This window comes from Podarcis cretensis (assembly GCF_951804945.1).
Source record: "Podarcis cretensis genome assembly, chromosome: 14".
NCBI lineage: Eukaryota > Metazoa > Chordata > Lepidosauria > Squamata > Lacertidae > Podarcis > Podarcis cretensis.
Genome location: NC_137183.1, coordinates 6741157 through 6761572, shown reverse-complemented (window position 1 = coordinate 6761572; position 20416 = coordinate 6741157). Strand labels below are relative to the sequence as shown.

At 45.4% G+C, this 20416-nt stretch overlaps 1 protein-coding gene across 1 annotated transcript in view; it reads right to left on the bottom strand.

Moving 5' to 3' along the window:
• The window catches only part of RFX7 (regulatory factor X7), a gene marked incomplete at its 5' end in the record, with an annotated part of 46795 nt that overhangs the window by 25269 nt on the left and 1110 nt on the right, over positions 1-20416 (bottom strand). The window lies entirely within an intron of this gene.

Here is a 20416-nt window from a genome sequence, read left to right as displayed (position 1 = left end):
AGGAGATTCGGTGGGCACCCTTTGCGCCCCCCGGTACTGTGAGGGAGCCTTTTTAAAGGCTTCTGAGCGGCATCGGGGTAAGCGCGGTGCTGAGAGTCGTCACCCAGCTAGCGGAGTGAAGCCGCGTCGCCATGAGCGGAGAGCGCCGATTCCTTCCTGCAATTGGAATTTGACTACAACACCCGTGAGTAAGATTGAAAAAGTAACGGGACATTAAAAAAAAAAAAATTTGGCTGAAAACGGGAAAGGCAAAAATTAAGGAAGTCTGCCTCCCCGGAACTGCAGAAGAGATAAAGCAACGAAAATCAAGCTGCATTTAAAGGGAATCTTTCTAATTTTTTTAAGCTGTCAAACTGACATCGGACTTAAAACCTCCCCCCAGATTGGCAGGAGAAGGGGGGAAGGGATTGGAACGTTGTTAACCTGCTGGAAAATTAATGGAAAATTAAGACCTTCCATTGCCAAATCCCCCGGGGTCGGGCTGCCCAAACAAGACACCGGGACGTGGACTGTCAAACTTTGAGAAGTGGGGACTTGTTTGTAACAAAGTTACCGGACCTTAGACGTACTTTGTTGCATTTTGGCCACATAGAAAATAGAGACATTACAATTTGGATATTGGAAACTTCTGGCTACTGTTATACTTCCTTGCCTCTTTGTTAGATGATCTAGTATTGACTTTGCAACAGCCAGATACTAGTACTAAAAGAGTATTAGAATTAATTGATATATTTGGTCGAGTAGCAGGTTTTAAATTGAATAGACAAAAAACGAAAGTGTTGGAAAAAAATTTAACAATGGAAGAAAGAGAGAGTTTTCAGAATGAAACAGGCTTGGAGATAACAAAAAGGGTAAAATACCTGGGGGTAAACTTAACATCCAAGAATGTGAACTTATTTAAGGACAATTATGAAAAATGTTGGTCAGAAGTCAAAAAAGATCTGGAAATATGGTCAAGGCTGAAACTTTCCTTGCTAGGCCGAATCGCTACTATTAAGATGAATGTACTGCCTAGAATGTTGTTTTTATTCCAGACGTTGCAGATTGTGGACAAGATGGAATGCTTCAAGAAGTGGCAGAAAGATATATCAAAATTTGTCTGGCAGGGCAAAAAGCCCAGAATTAAATTTAAGATTTTAACTGACGCAAAGGATAGAGGGGGGTTTGCCCTGCCGGACTTAAGACTTTATTATGAATCAGCAGCTTTCTGCTGGTTGAAACACTGGCTACTTCTTGAGAACACTGACATTTTGGATCTGGAAGGGTACGATAATAGTTTTGGTTGGCATGCATACTTATGGTACGACAAGGTAAAGGTGTATAAAAGCTTTAAAAACCATATTGTAAGGAAAGCATTGTATAACGTTTGGATTAGATACAAAGATTTGTTGGAAAGTAAAACCCCTAGGTGGGTGTCACCAATGGAAGCTAGGGAAGTAAAAAAGCTTAATATGGATTCTAAATGGCCAAAATATCATGAGATTTTAGAATACGATGGTGAAAGGGTGAAACTTCAGAGTTATGAGAAACTAAAGCCTAAGGTCCGAGATTGGTTGCATTACCATCAAATAAATGAGACGTTTAAACAGGACAGGAAAATAGGATTTCAGAAAGAGAAGTCAAAATTAGAAACAGAATTGTTGGAACCCAATACTAAGAACTTATCAAAAATGTATAACTTGCTGCTAAAATGGAATACACAGGATGAAACGGTGAAATCAGCTATGATTAAATGGGCACAAGATATCGGTCATGATATTATGTTTGCTGACTGGGAACAGTTATGGACCACCGGTATTAAATTTACTGCATGTAATGCATTAAGAGAAAATATTATGAAAATGATCTACCGGTGGTACATGACCCCAGTCAAGCTTGCAAAAATTTATCATTTGCCTAATAATAAGTGTTGGAAATGTAATGAGACTGAAGGCACTTTCTACCACCTTTGGTGGACCTGCCCAAAGGTTAAAGCTTTCTGGGAAATGATCTATAATGAAATTAAGAAGGTCCTTAAGTGGACTTTTCCTAAGAAACCAGAGGCTTTCCTCTTGGGCATGGTGGGCCAAGCGGTGTCAAGGAAGGATAGGACTTTCTTTATGTATGCCACTACAGCAGCAAGAATTCTACTGGCAAAGTATTGGAAGACGCAAGAACTACCTACTCTGGAAGAATGGCAAACAAAGGTGATTGACTTTATGGGACTGGCCGAGATGACGGGCAGAATCCGGGACCAGGGGAAAGAGACAATGGAAGAGGACTGGAAGAACTTCAAAATATATCTTAAAAATAATTGCAAAATTGAGGAATGTTAGGATGTCAGGGGGTAAGAAGTAAAGAATTGCAGCAGTAAACAAAAAAACTTAAGAAACTTTTACGAAAGGGAACTAAGACAATGGACTTAAGGGTTGCTAAAGAATTATTAAACAAGGATGCAGGGATGGGGAGGTATGGGGAAGTCAAAGAAAGAAGGGTAAGAACCGATGAGTATGATGTGATACTGTTTTATATTGTTCTTTATTATATTTGTGGAAATTAATAAAAATTATTATAAAAAAAAAAAGAGCTAATGCCAGGAGGTACTGAACACCTGTTAACCCAGCACCAGAGAAGTCCCACTATTCAGAAATAGTATCCACGTGTTTTCCCATCTGGAGGTGGCAGCAACAACCACTGCAGGAACCTGGCGCTTGCTGGCCGGCTTGCATTACAAACCACACACAGTTACACAATATGGCTTTCAGAGCCAAGCTCTGCTGCTCAAAAGGCAGGCTATAATATCAAGTCTTCCTCAGTCACTGCCTGTCCTCTTCGGCACTCAGCACAGACCGTTCCTCCTGATTCCAAGTTTCTCTACCACAGGCTTGCTTTCTGCCCCCACTTCCCATTTTTCCAAAATTGCCTGTGAGCAGCCCACTTGCGCTTTGGAAAGCCTTGCCACAATGCCTACTTATTACTATTACCATTAATAAATTTATTCTCTGCCCTACACCAGTGGGTCCTAGGGCAGGTTACAAATTCAGAATTAAAAACGGTTAAAACATGTTACGTGCACAAGAATAGGGCGGGCCCTGAAAACACACAGCTTAAGTGACACAGGTGTAACATCCGTATAGTGAGGAAGCCAGGAGCATCTCTGTGGGGAGCTCCACAACTTAAAGGTAAAGGTAAAGGTACCCCTGCCCGTACGGGCCAGTCTTGACAGACTCTGGGGTTGTGCGCCCATCTCACTTAAGAGGCCAGGGGCCAGCGCTGTCCGGAGACACTTCCGGGTCACGTGGCCAGCGTGACATCGCTGCTCTGGCGAGCCAGAGCCGCACACGGAAACGCCGTTTACCTTCCCGCTGGTAAGCGGTCCCTATTTATCTACTTGCACCCGGAGGTGCTTTCGAACTGCTAGGTTGGCAGGCGCTGGGACCGAGCAGCGGGAGCGCACCCCGCCGCAGGGATTCGAACCGCCCACCTTTCGATCGGCAAGCCCTAGGCGCTGAGGCTTTAATCCACAACTTAGGGGCTGCCAAAAGAGAAAGCCCTCCCTTGGGCATCCCCCCAAACTTCTGAGAGAGGCGGTACAACCAACCAGGCCCCTCTTAACACCCGAGACGGTCTGTAAGGAAGGAGGTGGCCTTTAAGATATTTGGGGCTTTGAACGGTAACATGAGCTCCTTGAATCGGACCCAGAGACACACTGGAAGTCAAGGCACCCTGCTTTGACACTTCTTTCCCACCTGATAACGTGCCTCTCAAAAGCTCAACTTTCCTGTCAAATCTCTGGCCTCTTTAATCCCAAAAGCTTCGCATTCAGACAGGAAAGCAGGGAGGGTGGGGTAGGCTGGCTCTCCTTCTGTACAGGTTTATTACACAAAATTGTCCCTTCTCCTCTGCCTGTGTGCACCTTCCTCAGCCTCCACGATGTTTTGGATCCCAACCCTCCACTGTCAATCCTGTCCATTGGCTTTGCTGGCTAATTGGTAAGAGCTGTGGGCCCTCACATCTGGAGGGCGCCACGTTGGGGAAGTGGCTGCTTTAGGCCTTTAATACAACATCTAGGTGGTCATCAGTCAGTCAGTCTCAGCCGACTTCCTCATGAAATCAGGCTGCTGCTTCCAATCCCGAGTTTAATTTCCAGGGATCCAAAACACACCACACACCACGGGTGGGGGGAGATCCTTTTCCCCACCTCAATCACGAGAAGTGTTTTGTTGGATCAAATGTTTTGTTGGATCAAGTCGAAGCCTTCTGCACCCTATTTCCCAGAGAGACCAATCAAGGGTTCTTACCTTACAACCATGATTCATCCACCAACCCTGCTGTGAATTCACCATCCTAATCCCGTAATTCCATAAATTATTTATATGGATAATTTATATTACACATACAATTAAACAAAACTCTTTATATATGGTCTGCCCCAATTTGGCTGCTGGTTAATTTCACTGTGTGGACTCAGGGGGTTCTAGCACTAGGCAGGGGGGAGAGGGGGAAAACTCCCGCCCCCCAAAAAATTTTTTTTCATGAAACTCTATCAAGTCACCTCTGTCCAGTTTGCTTTTTAAATGGAAATATGTCAAGGGTGCCACAGACAGAAGCAGCCTCCATGCCCAGGCTGCTGTGTAGGAAGGAACTGTCTTGGACAACACTGCTTGCCGAAGGTCTGCCTGCTTCTTCAGAGCAAAGTTGCATGGAAGTTGCATTGCTGCTCCTGCTCGGGAGAAAACAGCAAGCACCCAAACACAGAGAGACCAAAGGGGGGGGGGCGTGTTTCCCCAGTGGGTTAAACCAGCTGTCTGCTGCCTCAAAGCTGCCCATCCATCTGTCCATTTGGTGCCTAACCTATTTCTCTCATGGGCAGCAGAGCAGCTGGTGAGAAGGAAGCGGAGCCCCTACTCTGCCCAGGGACTCGGCCATGACCTTTACTGATGAGCAAGCATCAGATCACCACATGGACAGATGCATCAGCTGGGGGGTGGGGGAGAGAAGGCAGCAAGATCCAGCATGGGGATAGGGGTGGCACACGGCTGGCATGTGGGTCATTCTCCAAGGGGCAAGAGCAGGCCTCCACACCACACACTCAGCAACACACAGGGGGCAGCAACTGAGCAATCACGCAAAGAACATGCAATCAACACACGGCTTGAGAGGGGGCTCTTTCATCAGGCGACCACAGCCTTCCCCAACCACATGTACTGGACCACCACTGCCATCTGGGGGCTGCCAGGCCATCTGGGGGCTGCCAGGCTGGGGGAGGCTGGGCTACTTTGATCCAGGCGCCAACTTGCCATGCACCTCTTATCAATTGCACTTGCAATATCAGATTCAGGGATGTGATAATACCATGCTGTCCTGAACTGTGCCGGGGGTGCAAAGGAAACCTCAGCAGAAACATTTCTAACACCTGCTATTCCCTGATAAACCTTCAATGGAGCTCCACAGAACTTTGATTATCCCCTTCAAGGAGCGTGAACTGCAGAAAGGGAGAGGAGTGGTCATGACTGTGATGCCACAAAGGGTTTAATCTTCCGTGGCATCTCTAGGTAGGTAGGTAGGTAGGTATGGATGGATGGATGGATGGTCAGGGGATGTTCATCATCTGAAACCCTAGAGAGCCACTACTGCCTGTCAGTGTGAACAATACAAAGCTAAACAGATAAATGGCCTGACTCAGGGCTCACCGACACTTTTCTAGTCATGGGTCCTAGAGGTTTTAGTATTGTCCCACCGCTTTCCCTGGGAAAACCCGCTGTTTACTGCTGAATCATCAAACTTGGGCCTTGTTTTGGTCCTAGTGGTGGCCCCGCTGGACACGAAGCACTATTGGGACTCGGAAGTGGCCTGGTGGCAGGTACCAGCTGAGGGAGCCTCGCAGGGTGGACAGAGAATGCTTTGTGAGGGTAGCTTCAGGAGCAGAGGCACCTGAGCGGAGGGATGTTGGAAGATGGGAGTTGCTTAGGGGGCAGTGAGGAGGGTCAGTGCTGGTCTCATGAGGCTGAGAAGTTGGCAGGCAAAAAGGCATTTCGGAGGTGTCAGGAGCAGGAGATTTGGGGAGGCTTTTGGTTTGGTTACGCATGAAACCCAGAAGTGGGGGAGAGATTCAACCAAGCCCCACAGCACCTCCAGCTTGTGAGGAGACCCTCCCCAGAGCCCAAGGAGGATGCCCCCTTTGAGCTCCAGGGAGCGTCTCCTTGCAAGCTGGAGGCGCAGTGGGGTGCACCCCACTTAATCATATATCACTTATGTGCACAAGGGGCTGGAACGTAACTCACACATAAGTGGGGAGTCTCCTGTACTGTAATTTAATTCATACCAGGAAATGGAGGGAGAGAGCTGGAGAGTCCTGTGGCTCAAGAGGAAACCCTCCCTGCAGCCCGAAGAAGACTTCAGTGAGAGCGGAGAGGAGACTGGAGGCGCAGCAGGGCTTTGCTTTCTGCACGTCCTCCAGCCTCCTGCTGGCCCCACAGCTTCAGTTCCAGTTGTGGATATTTTTGGTACAGTATTTTTGATCTGGATTGGAGAGAGAGTGGGAGAGAGGGCATTGAAAGTGTGTTTACATGTTTTCCACTTATGCACCGGAACATAACCCCCATGTAAGTGGGGAGTCGCCTGTAACGAAGGCAACCAGAGGACTCCTCAAAGGAGGAAGCCACTGTAAAGAAGGCCCCCAATCAAACAACAAACACCACCACCCTTTTCTGGAGGGGAAGAGGTCAAAGCAGCCAAACACAAATGTAATTTGCTTTGGTGGGGTACAAAGGGAAAGGGAGCTGACCTTCACCCTCAACTATAGAAGTAGAACAAGTCACCAACCAACCAGCCAACCAACCAGCAGGGGCGACTGAAAATAAGGTGTCAATTAATCACTTCTCTCTTTCACACACACACACACACTATTCCACAGAAATAATAAAAAAAGAAACAATAAAAATAAGAAATCAGCACAGGTATTTAATGTGATGATGTGCTGTCTACCATCTTCAGTCACAAATCCACAGATACACCATGGACCACCTGAACGAGGCTTGTGGATCAGAGTTTGGGAACCCATGGTTTAGACAAATTCATCGAGGACAATAAGGCTCTCAATGGCTACAAGCCATTATGGCCATGTTCTGCCTCCATAGTCAAAGGCAGTAAATGCCTCCGAATACTTTGAATACTGGAGAAAAGGGGGTCGGAGAGGGTTCATGCACCCATGTCCTACCTATTGGCTTCCCTGTGGCCACTGTGAGAAAAGGATGCTAAGACTAGATCAGGGGTAGGCAACCTAAGGTCCGTGGGCTGGATGTGGCCCAATTGCCTTCTCAATCCAGCCCATGGAAGGTCTGGGAATCGGCATTTTTTTACACGAGTAGAATGTGTGCTTTTATTTAAAATGCATCTCTGGGTTATTTGTGGGGCCTGCCTGGTGTTTTTACATGAGTAGAATGTGTGCTTTTATTTAAAATGCATCCCCGGGTTATTTGTGGGGCATAGGAATTCGTTCATTTCCCTCCCCCCCCCCCAAAAAAAAAATATAGTCCGGCCCACCACATGGTCTGAGGGACGGTGGACCAGCCCATGGCTGAAAAAGGTTGCTGACCCCTAGACTAGATGAACCCCCTTTGGGTTGATCCAGCACCCAGGCTCTTCTTACATTCTTTAAAAAAAAACACACACACAAACACACACTGTACGCCATATAATATATTAAGTCAACAGAGGCTGCCTCTACTCAGTATCAACAGCTTAATGTTTCCCTGCACAACAGGAGCCAAGCAGAATGCATTGACAACACAGCACATTCCTGGCAGCGTGGATTACAATACTCTGCAAACAAGGAGCTCACCAGGTTGCAGCAGCATCAGTGAGGAAGGAGAAGAAAAGACAGTGGAGGGAGGGGCAGAGCAGCCAAAAAGAAGGCATGAGGGGCTATTTAGGTGAGCTTCCCCAGCAGCAGCACAGCCCCACTCCTTGCTGCTAGGGAGAGAGGACCTTCCTTCTTCTGGCCCAGCAATAATTGCTTGAGGAAGCACAATAAGGTGCAACTTTTCTACTCCTACAACCATCTACGTAAAATAAAACAATGAATACCTTATGAGAAACTCTGAGTCAAAGACACTGTCTTGCCCAAAATCAACAATCAAGTTCATAGATCTTTTTAGATTCGAACTCCCATCTCCAAGCTTTGACTTTTAGTGAACTGAAAGTTGTTTTGCAAAAGCTTAACTGTCCATGGCAACCAGAAAATGCATCCATGTAACTGGAATTTGAGGGTTTTGGTTTAAAAAAACAAAACAAAACAGGAACCCATTGAGTAGATAATATCTTGCTTGCCATGAACAAAGGTCATTACTTAAACAAAGGCTCCTGAAGAACCTACAATTGTTTCCCCAGCACCACCAACAAGTGATAAAAGCATCAACAAAGCATCAACGTCATGTTCTCTTCAACTTACGTGAAGGCAGAAAAAATGTCACTTGCAAGTAACAAGGAGTTGGTCATCCTCAAGACTCAGGCTGCTACTGTGAAACCCCTGAGCTTGGCCTGCCATGAAGGTGTTCAAACTGGGATAAGTCCACCACCTCTTATAAATGAGCCAAAGCAAAATCCAACCTAGTCATCCTCTGTCTGTTGACTTTCTCCGTTCTCAATTCGACATCATGGCCCCTCCAGTTGGGCTTTATTTGGTGTTGCTTTGTTGCTTGCAAAAGATGTAAGCATCTCTCACTGTTCCAATGTGACTAGTACAAAGTTTGGTGTCATAAAGAGCAGGGAGCACCAGTTCCTCCATCACTACTCCCACCTCTGCTCCTCTGCCTGTATCTTGATTCTCAAACCCCACCACCACCTTCTGCTTCATGCTACTGTTTGGAAATACACACGGAAGTCCTGTTCAGACATCAATGCTAAATCACAGCCTAGCACGACAGGAGCAAGCCTAGGTGAGCATCAGGCTCCTCTTTGCCACAGGCACAAGGGCAGGTTTGGAAGCTTTTGCTTCCAGTTCAGATGGACAGCAGCTTGTCATTTTGTCCAACACAATAAAACTGGTTTCAAGTGTCTCATTTAAAAAACCTTTTTTAAAAAAAACACAACCCAACAACAACAACAGGTGCTTAAAAGCCTAAATGACTTAGGCCCCAAATATCTGAAGACCTTCTCCATCCCTACAGATCCTCTTTGGTGTGAAGATCAGAGGGGCTGTGGGGCTCTTTTGGTAGTTTCATCACCTTCAGAAGTGTAAGGAATGGTAGCCAGGAAGAGACATTCTATGTGGCAGCCCTTAGATTGTGGCTCTCGCTCCACACAGAGGTGCATCTGAGCATCTTCATTGCATAACTTTTGGCATATGCTGAAGACATGGCCTTTGACAGGTAAGTGTTTTGTTGTTATTTGTGGGACACACCTCTTTGGGTGAATCTACACTGTTCTGTTGGAACAGCTTGGTTTTACTTGTCTTTATAGCTGTATACTGCTACAAAAATATATATAAACTGCTTTTATACTGCTGTTACTCACCCTAGGTCCTTGTGGTGAAGGGCAGTTAACAAATCAAGTAAATAAACAATAATATTACCCAAAATGTGTCCATTCTAACAAAGCAGCAAACTGCAAACAAGCAAAACCAGAAGTGAAAGCTTCTCTAGACTTATCACTGCCACGCTGAAGGAGAGGGAAAGGAGTGAACCACAGACTTATTTATGCTCGTCCACATCACACCAGGCCCTGGGTTTCTTGTGGTGTGCAAATAGGGCCACAGAAGCAGCAAACTGGCATGTAGGAAGAGTTGAAAAAAGGGTTTCAACTCATACAAATCTTCAGTTTTTTTAAGTCTGTGAAGCTGAGAATCAGTTCGAAAGTTTGCCTCAGTCTTAGTCCGCCTAGTGCTTTCCAGATATTATGGACTGCAACTCCCATCAGCCCCAGCCAGCAATGACATAGGACGCTGAAGCTAAAGGGAGACTAGTCCAAAAAAATCTGGAAAGCACCAGATTTTTGGGTGGGGAGCAGGGACTGGCTTACAATCTGAAGTTATGATCTCTCAGACATTTGGTTCTTAGTATCATGCACAATGATACTGTACGAATGAGCCTGTCATCAAAACTTGACAAAATATCCACATTTACTGCTAGTTCATAATATTATGACGGGGGGGGGGGGAGCTGCCTTCCCTAAATCAAGAAATATACTTAACTTACTGAGAACTCCAATAAAACTCTGTAATATACAACAACAACAAACACCCCAGGGGGTCCAGCTTACAGATCAGGTAAAGGCTAGGGGGAAAATTTGCCTCTTCAAAAGGTGTCTGAAGCATGTAATTGATGGTGAAAATGCCCTTTAATGGGACACTGCCATAGAATATTTCAGGGGCAGCATTTTTTTGAATCAGATCACCTTCTCTCAGTGTCCCAGGGTTGTTGTGAGAATAAAATGGGGGGGGGGGGTTAGAACCATATACAAGCAATGGCTATTTTACACTTGTTCAATGCAAGTGCACATTGCTGCAACCTAGAAGTGGCCAGAAAAGGGGACAGAACGGGGTTTGCTTACACGTGCTCTGCCAACATGGGGGGGGGGGGCACGCAAATCAGCGGTTGCTGCACATGCAGGTCTCGCTGACTGAAGACAATGAAAATCGTTCATGAGCCGAGCGTTCGCATAACAAGATGATGATTTCCATTTATTCCTATGGGGAAATTTCTAATGCATTCCCAGCCACAGAATTTTGACCCCCAAAAGCCAAAACAAAAAACAGGAAAACTGCTCTGATTTGTCGGATCATTTGTCCTCCTTTCCTCTGCCAGCCAACAGAAGGCAAACAAGGAAATAAAAAAAAAATGCTCTCTGTTCAGAATATGTGGTGTGTATAGCGAAGTTTAGGTGCTAAATCCTCATGTTCGGATAAGTGCAGGACCTGCATGTACACAACCTTGAACTCGGAGGAAAAATTGGGTATAAATGAATTAAAATAAATTATAACCATGGCTACCTCCTCCTCCTGCTGCAATTATGCCCGAGACTCCATGAAACATTTAAAAATGCTGTTATTGTTGTTTAGGTGCCTTGTCTCCCTCTGCAACAAACATCTATCCTGAGCTGAAGCAAACCCAACCCCCAACCCCCATACAAATGTGACTACCATTGCTCAAGCAAGGTGGAAAGGGATTAACAACAAAAGTTAAATGACAGGTAACCACACACAAAGCTTTTTTTGCAGTCCTGCCTCCTGGCTCAGTCCACTGACTTCAGTGAATGTCTGAAAGGATCGGTAGATCCAGCAACTGTTTTATTTCTTTAAAACTAGGATCTATCATTGTAGGCACCACACGGTTTCCAGTTGTGCATGATACCAGCTGGAAGTTGCTTGGAAAGTGAGGTTGGCTTCCTCTACCCTCCAAATATTTTCTGGCTAACTCACCACCTGGAGGAAGGGCACACCCAGTTCCTTATGTATCCCTAAGGCACAAATACATCATCTACGCCCAAATTTGCTATCAAAAGCAACCTGCGTGTGTGTTGATGTGTTAGAGGAGGCAATAGGAGGCAATACACATATATACAGTCAGATATTCTCTCTCTCTCTCTCTCTCTCTCTCTCTCTCTTTTCACACCCACACCCACAGGTACCTAGTAGTTCACTGATGAACAACAGTGGGTGAAACAATCAGAAACGAGACTGTTAAGGTGCTCTGGCTGCAGGCTGAGGCAGCAGATCAAGCCAGCTTTGCATGAAAGTGGTTTTTTAAAGCAGCGTTAGAAACTCAAGATACATAAGCTAGGTGCCAAATGGCTCCTTAAACCAAGGTTACAGTCGCCAAAATGGAATGTCAAGTTGTCTTATTTTTCAAATGATGGACTGACTGTGATTATCAATTAAACATCTGGCTAGTTCAGATGACAACCTTGAGCTAGGTTAAGAACTTTGAGAACTTAAAGAAGAAAAGTCACTTTATCCAGGGATAGCCCACATGCATATTGGCCTATTCCTACCTTTTTTCCTTAATAGTGACACGGGCCATTCATAATGTTAAGAATATTCTTCACAACTGTGAGCAGGGCAGTGGGGTGGGGTAAGTGAAGACAGGCTACAACAATTAACTATAATGTTATTCGCTGACCTCCTGATCAGCAAGTCCTAGGCTCTGTGGTTTAACCCACAGCGCCAATAGTCAGGCACAAATTGCGCCTGGTGCCTGGCTAATTTCAAACACTGTCTTTAAGCAATTTGGGTGAAAGGAAAATACAAAGAATGACAAGCTTCACTGGAAGTTCTCAAAAGACAGCAAAATGGACAACTGTCTTGTAAGACATTTAGTTGCCCAAAGCAGGGGACTGGGGAAGAACAGCACCTCAACACACACACTAATTAAAATGGGTGAAAAGCAAATCCACCTGGCCAAGTTCTACTGAAATGAACAGGGGCTGGGCCATGCCAGCATCACTGTTTTCTTTACATTTCCAGCATTATCCTTATGGGACATCTGCTGGGGGGAAACACTAGTCTGCATCCTTAATGCCACTTGCAATCCATTGCCTTGATAGCGTAAGTTCTGTTGAAGATGCTTTAATTACAAGGTAGGATGAGCACTTGACCTACTCTGATTTGCTGAGGAACTATGACCTTTGCAACCCTTTCTTTGGGATAGCCAAATGGCCTCAAAAACTGGATAAAAAACTGGGATTGTGTTTATGCATGGGGTCCTCTTCAATGAAAGCTGCCATTCTTGGAGACCAAAATTCTACACACAACAGATACGACATCAGAACGGCACATCAGAAAGTGTGGAAGGCAAAGAACTCTGGGAATATGTGCAAGGTGCTTGTTGGATCAACGTCTTAGCTGGCATTTTGTTTATGTACGTCCCATGTAGCTGCTGTTGTGCCCTGTAACCTTTTGCCTGCCTATGCACCACTCTGATTTGGCATTAAAGCCTTTGGCAGAAACAGGGTTGGGATTTTTGATTTATTTGTGTTGCAGTGAGGGTCATGTCAAAAGGGGCTGGTGAGGATGCCATTCAAGCTTACCAAAGCTGAGCCAAACTACAACAACTTCACCAACTTCTGACAGGACCCTGATCGATTGGGATTATTGTCTGGGCAGCCCAATATATGTGTGGTTGCTCTAAAGAACATTTAGAAGCTCCACCTGGTGCAGGATACAGAAGCATGCAGAGAGACAAGAACACATCGGCCCCTTTATGAAGCAGTCACATGGTGGGTCCCAGTTGACTTCTAGCCCTGGGCAGCACCCAAAACACCTGTCTCCAGCTTACTTGGAGAGAAAGGCCTTGGCCACATTTCTGTGACTTTTTCACGGGAGAATGATGGAAAGTGACACCAAGAATGAGCCTGTCTCCTTCCCCCCATGTGAGGAAATATCAAAACGGGGGACAGGGTTCCACTCTCACACACCAACATGTAATGTGAATGTGTGAGGCACTGCTTGGCAGATGGTCGCAGGGGTTGCATTATTGGCAACCGTGTGAAAGTTGTTGCACCAGCCTTCCCTGAACCTGGCTTGGCACTCTGCAGATGTTTGGGACTACAGCTTCTGTAAGTCCCAGCCAGCATGACCGCACGCTACCGGGGCTGACAGCACTGCTATGTTGGCTGTGGCTGATAGGAGCTGTAGTGCAACACATCTGCAGGGCACCAGGTTGGCCAGCTGGATCTGGCCAAAGGGGGCCCCTCCAGTCCAGCATTTTGGTCTCACAGTGCCCAACCAGATGCCCTAACAGGGCAAGCCCACCAGCAATAGCCCTCACAAGTGGAACACACTTTAGCAGCTTTAGTGAAACTGAAGACTGACTCTCAAAAGTCTGGAGCATCAGAGATGTCTGTCGACAGTCTCTTTGTCAAATACACCCTCTACAAACACACAGTGGGCCATACAATGCTCACTCCGCCCTAATTTTTTATTTTTACCTTTTTTCCCCACTCCGCCCTAAATTAACCAAAATCCCATATTCACAAGCAGTTGAGCTGAACAAAGCTCTATCTCCCTTTTGATGTTTAAGTGTCTGGACACAAAAGCGATTAGCATAAAAGCTTTAATGAATCTAAAATAAAAACAGAAACACAGAGATTAAATCCCAAAAGTGCAGCAAAGGCTGGGGCAATTTGCAACCCTGCCCTAAGTGACACTAATCAGGGCTGTCTGGGCGCTGCTGCTCAGGCCTGGTCTTTTTGTCTAGACTTGTAATCCATGAAGGAGAAAAGGGGAAATAAAGAGCTCAGAGATCAGCTTGGGCCTTTTCATCAGTACTGTAAGAGGAAAAAACCAGTTCATGGCCAGAAAAACAAAACAAAAACAGCATCGGTATGTAGCTCACTGATGCCTGTGTTGCATTTCGATTATTGTATATATAAAGACACATATGCCTCAATTGGACAACGAAGCAGACACCATTTCATCATATCCATTTCAGATGGGCAGAAAAGAATAATCCTGACAGGATTAGAAGATACCAAGTCATTTTAATTTTACACAATACTTAATCAGCTGCAAGAAAGAGTCAATTGTTATGGCTGCAGCCCATTTAAAACTTATTAATTTTATTTATTAATTAATTTTGCATACATCCTTCATCCAAAGATCACAGTCCAGGTCACAACATAAAAATACAAAATAAGAACACAAAAGGCATAATAAAACAAAAACAAATCTGTACCCCCCCCCCCGGTTATAGAGAAACGTTTTTGCCTGGTGCCTAAAGATATGTAATGAAGGTGCCAGGTGAGCCTCCTTAGGGAAAGAATTCCACAAACAGGGAGCCAGCGCAGAAAAAGTGACCTCTTGTGGAGGTGGCACACAAAGAATGGCCTCAGATGATCATCACAGGGTCCAGGTTGGTTCATATGGGGAGAGGTGGTCCTTGAGGTACCGCAGTCCTGAGCCAATTAAGGCTGTACAGTGGTACCTGTGGTTACGAACTTAATTCGTTCTGGAGGTCCGTTCTTAAGCTGAAACCGTTCTTATCCCGAGGCAGGCTTTTGCTAATGGGGCCACCAGAGGCGTGCGATTTCCATTTGCACCCTGGGGCAAAGTTCGCAACCAGAAGCAGCTACTTCCAGGTTAGCAGAGCTCGTAACCTCAAGTGTTCGTAACCTGAAGCGTCCGTAACCAGAGGCACCACTGCATAGGTCAAAACCAGCACTTTGAATTGGGCTTGAAAACTAATTGGCAGCCAGTGCTGTAGAGCCAAGATCAGTGTAATATGCCCAAACCATCTTGCCCCTGACCACTTAATTCTGCACCAGCTGAAGTTTCCAAACCATCTTCAGAAGCAACCCTACATAGAACATGCTGCAGAAATCTAATCTAGAGGTTACCAGAGCATAGGCAACATAAGTTAAGCTATCCATGCCAGAGAGGGGTGCAGCTCGGCCACCAGCCAAAGCTGATGGAAGCCAGTCTGTGCCACTGAGGCCACCTGAGCCACAAGTTACTGCAAAGGATCTAGAAACACTCCCAAAGTTATGTATCTGCTCCTTCAGAGGGAGTGTAACCCCAAAGTGTTAGAAACTCAGATATATAAGCTAGGTGCCAAATGGCTCCTTAAACCGAAGTTGCAGTCACCAAAACCTGCTTACCTGCTTAAGAAAGCTGTAGGGGCCAGTCAGATGGAGAAGTCAGTCACCAGCCTAGCATCCAGAGATCTCCACATGGTGCAATTGGACCCACGCCAGTCGCAAAAAGAGCCCGGCAAATTTTGAACCTTGGGTGCCTTTCACACGTGTCGGACCACAACTCCCATCAACCTTGGTCAGCATGGCTGCATTATGATGCTGGGGCAATGCGAGTTGTACTCCAGAACATCTGCCAGGGCTGATGGGAATTACAATCTAAAACATCTGGAGGGCACCAGGCTGACAAAGGCCATGAAATGTTAAATCTAAGATACAGTACCAACCGCAGAAGCCAGATAACAGATGATAACAACAATGCAGATCTAAAAAACACTCCCCCCGCCCAAAAAAAGAAGAAAAAAATATGGAAACTCTGTAAATAATTATGTCTTCAGCTCACACCAGAAAGGCATTCCACAACTGTGGCACCAACACCAAAAACTCATTTGGCAGGGCATTTGGAGAAAGACCTCTGAATGTGATCCTAGGGCCAATTTGGGACAGACACAATCTGTAGTTTTAAAAAAGTTTAGCTGTGAGCTGCTTTGAGCAAGTAATCTGGCCTCTGATTCACTCTTGAGCCCAGTTGAGCGTTCTGGTTTTCACATAAAGGGACAGGGCTTGGGACCTCAGTGCCTAACAGACTGCCTTCTCTCATTTGTACCTGTTCATACCTTGAGGCAACTTTTGTCAGCTTGGTTCAATCCATAGGTGTCAGACTATAACTCTCATTAGGCCAGCATCTGCAGGATGGTGTTGAGGGTGATGGGCATTGTAGTGGAAAAGCATCTGGAGGGCACCAGGTTGGGAAAGCCTGCCCCAAGGTCATCTGCAGAGGCCCTTTGCCATGCGCCTAGAGAACCAGTTCTACAAGTGCCTCATAATATAACAAATATCGCCTGTCAAACTCATTTTAATTTTTAGAATAAATTCTGTTGTGGCTAAAGCAAGAAACAATATTGCTGGCCAAGGCTGCAGCCAACCAAATGCACTGTGGTCCTTACAGACTTGTTATCATCTCCAAGTCTTCCATTTTAGTAACTGCTATATATCGCTGTAGCTTTTAAAAGTGACAATGGGGAGAGCAGGTTTAATTAGCAATCAACTACAGGATTATTTGATCAATCGGTGGCGGAGGGGGAATTAGTGAGGTAAACTTTTAGCTGTTGGGAATGCAAATTAAAGGGGAGGCACATTTTGGCACTAGTGTGCCCACTGCAATAGGGAGATTAAAAGGTGAGCCATCCTTCTATCACCAAACAGAAGCTCTTCTTTCAATTTTGTAAGCTACTTTAATTATCTTAAAATAGCATCTATACTGAGGTATTGTTTTTAATTGCAAACCACTAAAAGGCAAATGAATTGTCATTAAAAAGTTATTTTAAGAGAGTGACAATTCTAATAATTCATTGAAGCAAACTTAGGTATAACATTTTATTGATATATAACATTTTAATTTTTTGTATTTTTTGTAGCCTCACCTTTCCTCCAGGAAAATGTAAAAGGCTCTACCCATCTCCATTTTCCCCCCCCCTCAACCCAATTTCCCCTCTGAGGTAGTTTAGGCCAAGAGACAGTGGTTGAACTAGAAGCTTTGTGGCTATGTGGGATTTGAACTTGGGTCCCTCCCCTAGTGCTCACCTGGAGGTGTACTGCACTTTTAGGCACAGGCAGTGATCCTTTCACACAGGGGCTCTGTTCCCGGCCACCACACACACCGGCAAAGTGTATATAAGTGCACCCCACCCTGTTACATCCCATTCTGCCCCGCCCCCATTCTGCCTTCTTTTGGGTTCAAAAAGATCTGTGTGTCAGCGATGACATGTCAATTGGATATGTCTAAAATGGCTGCCACCTGTACTTGTTGACAATGGAGTGTGCATCCAAGTCAGTAGCACCAATGTGACCTCCCTAGGGTGCAAGCCTGGGCAGTGTATCTGGAGGTCCCGGGTTCCCCCTCTCGACCTCGCTGATGTGGCTCAAAGGGAAGCAGAGCAAGACATTTGGCACCAGCTTGGCTGCTGTTGCCTGAATGAGGTGTACAAGACGCCGTCCAACCATCTTAGGGACCCCACTCCAGTTTTGTGTAGGGCTTACTCCTTAGCCTTTTCTTCACGCAAAGGTACCCCTCAGGTCATGGAGGTTTAAGATCCTAGATGGGCTACCTTCCCAGGTTGACAAGCCCCCTCTACAGCTTGTGCAGAAACCGCCTTCTTAACCGTTGGACCCACCAACAGTGAAATCCTATGTAAGTTTATTTAGAATTTCAAAGAGCCTTTCAAATGGAGGTCTTAATCTCAATTGGTACCCGTACTGGATTTTAATTGATTTTATGTATGTGTGGTTCTTTAAAACTATGTTAATATAAATTTTTAAATTGTTTTCATCTATGCAATTATTTTAAGTTTTAATATATGTAGCAGATATCATACATACATACATACATACATACACACAAAATACTGTGTTATAAATTGCTCCAGGATGCCTCATAGAAGTGATTTATGAATTAAATAAGTAGCAATAATAATAATATAATTTATTTAGAATTAAGTCCCACTAAATTCAATGAGGCTTACTTCCTAGTAAGTGTGTTTTGGACTGCAGTCGAAGTCAGTCACATTAAATCCGACTTACGTTTCAGGAGTTAGCATACAGATTTTCAGATGCTCTTTTCAGTAATCCCAGCCAGAAAGACAAGGTTTCATTTTAAGCTTTATTGGTTAATGGAGAACACAGACCATTTGCCACCTTCCATACACAGCAATTTTTCTTATTTATTTATGGGATTTTTTGCCCACCCTACCCCAAACCTCAGGGCATTAGATTGGTGCAGTATTCCAGCGTGTAATGGAACTGCAAGTCTGAGCTATGCTCTACAAAATCCCTGGCTGAGCACATGGACTCCGACAAAGAGTGAGAGAAGCCATTCAAGCTGAAGTCTGTTTACTAGCAGTCCACTACAAAGCAACAGCAATGAAAACCAGCCCAGAGTACACACCATGGCACAATCTCCTGAGAGCACTGCACAAGATGCTTCTGAGCTGTTGTTTCACAGACACAAGGATACATGCAACAAGACGCTACTCTATCTGTACAATCACAATTCCAATTCCCAGTTCTGTTCCCAAAATCATGTGTATGAATTTGAATCCCCATCCCACCTGTAGCCACACGATTGAGAAAATGGTGAAAGACTTGCCCAGTGGCTACGGAGCTTCAATGAGGGCTCACATGTTCCTCCTGCTCACTTGTGGTCCCCTGAGTGACCTTGGCCCCCTCTCTCTCAGCTTACTAGCCCACCCCAAAGGGCTGATGTTGCAGAAATAAGAGGGCAGGGCCCTCGCAGGTGTGGCGCCAAGATGCGTGGAGGAAAGGTGAAACACAAATAAATCCCAGCTTCAAGACATGTTTTTTTGCAGCCTGAACGGCTGAGTTCAAGGGGACACACTTGTTGCTAAGCACACACAGGATCACAGACTCTGGGGCCAAGAGCAGCCAATGGGGAGATGGGGTTAAAAGGAAACTAATCCCTATTATCTGCAGCATGCGCCCAGAGCTAGAATCCTGAACACTTGAGACACAAGCTCATTGAAACTGGCGGGGCTTCCTTCCCAGACGCGGCATTCGGGATCACCTTTAGGGTAAGCAAAAAAGCTGCCTGCCCAAAGGTGGCTTTGGGTACTCTGCGCTGGCTGGTCACACTCCCAGTAACAGCACCATTCCAGCAGGCACTGCCACTGGGCATCCTCCATTCAGTCCCAATCCCTAGCTAAAGCAGCCAAGGCTATGCAAAAACATTTGGCAGGTTGTCTATGTGTCTTTAAGAAAAAAGATGTCCTAGAAGCCCCAATTTTATTGGGAATTAAAACAAACAATGCTATGGTGTTGTGCTTGTACACCCAAGTTCATATAAAAGGGAAGAGGTTTTACTTAGTAGCCATTTTGTCTTCCAACTTGGATGTTACACCTCCCCTGAAACCACTGATTGTAAACACCCTATTCAAGAGGCTGATTTCTGAACACTAGGAGAATGAGAAAATATTTTAAGTGGGTGTCTAAAAAAATAATAATACTGTAAATCAAACACTTCAGTAGCAGCAGCAATTTAAGACACAGCCAGGATGCTGATGGAGAGAACTTCTAACTCATGGCATTCTGTAAACAAAACAATGGCAGCGAGCAGACTGGACTCAGCAGACGCCTCCTTTGCCTAGATTTTTAAAGGCTACTTAATAGTCTGTTCCCCAAAGCCTGTGTGCAATTCACCATCTCAAATGCAATCCCTTCACACAACCTGTATTGCTTCCACTGACAATTCAATCTGCCCCATATATTTTACACCGTGTAGATCTCAATTTCAGATCAGCACTACACATACCCAAAATGTCATTTTTAAACCACAAGAGCAAATGCATTAAAGGTTTCAAAGGACATTGTGCACACAGGGAAAGTGAAAGGCCTTTATACTGTGTTTTTCAAGCACTGAAAGACACTTCGTTTTCAGGAATTTTATTTTTGCAAAGAAGTCGGTTCAGCTGAAGAAGGCTTCAAATGGAAGGCAAAGCCCAGGTGCCTCCCACTTCGCAAGCCAGTGTAGTGTCTAAATCCTCAATGGCAGACAGCGAGTCAGTCCCTGGCTTTAGGAGTGTACCCAAGGAACAACGTATTGCAGTCTTTTTTGAATGAACATCTTCTCCAGCTCTCTTGCTCAAAGGGGAGGTCTGATTCGGACGGAAAACCCGGAGCAGTGCCGAGGAAACGGCGCCCTACGCTGCAAAAAAGGGGGGCTGCGGCGGCGGCAGCA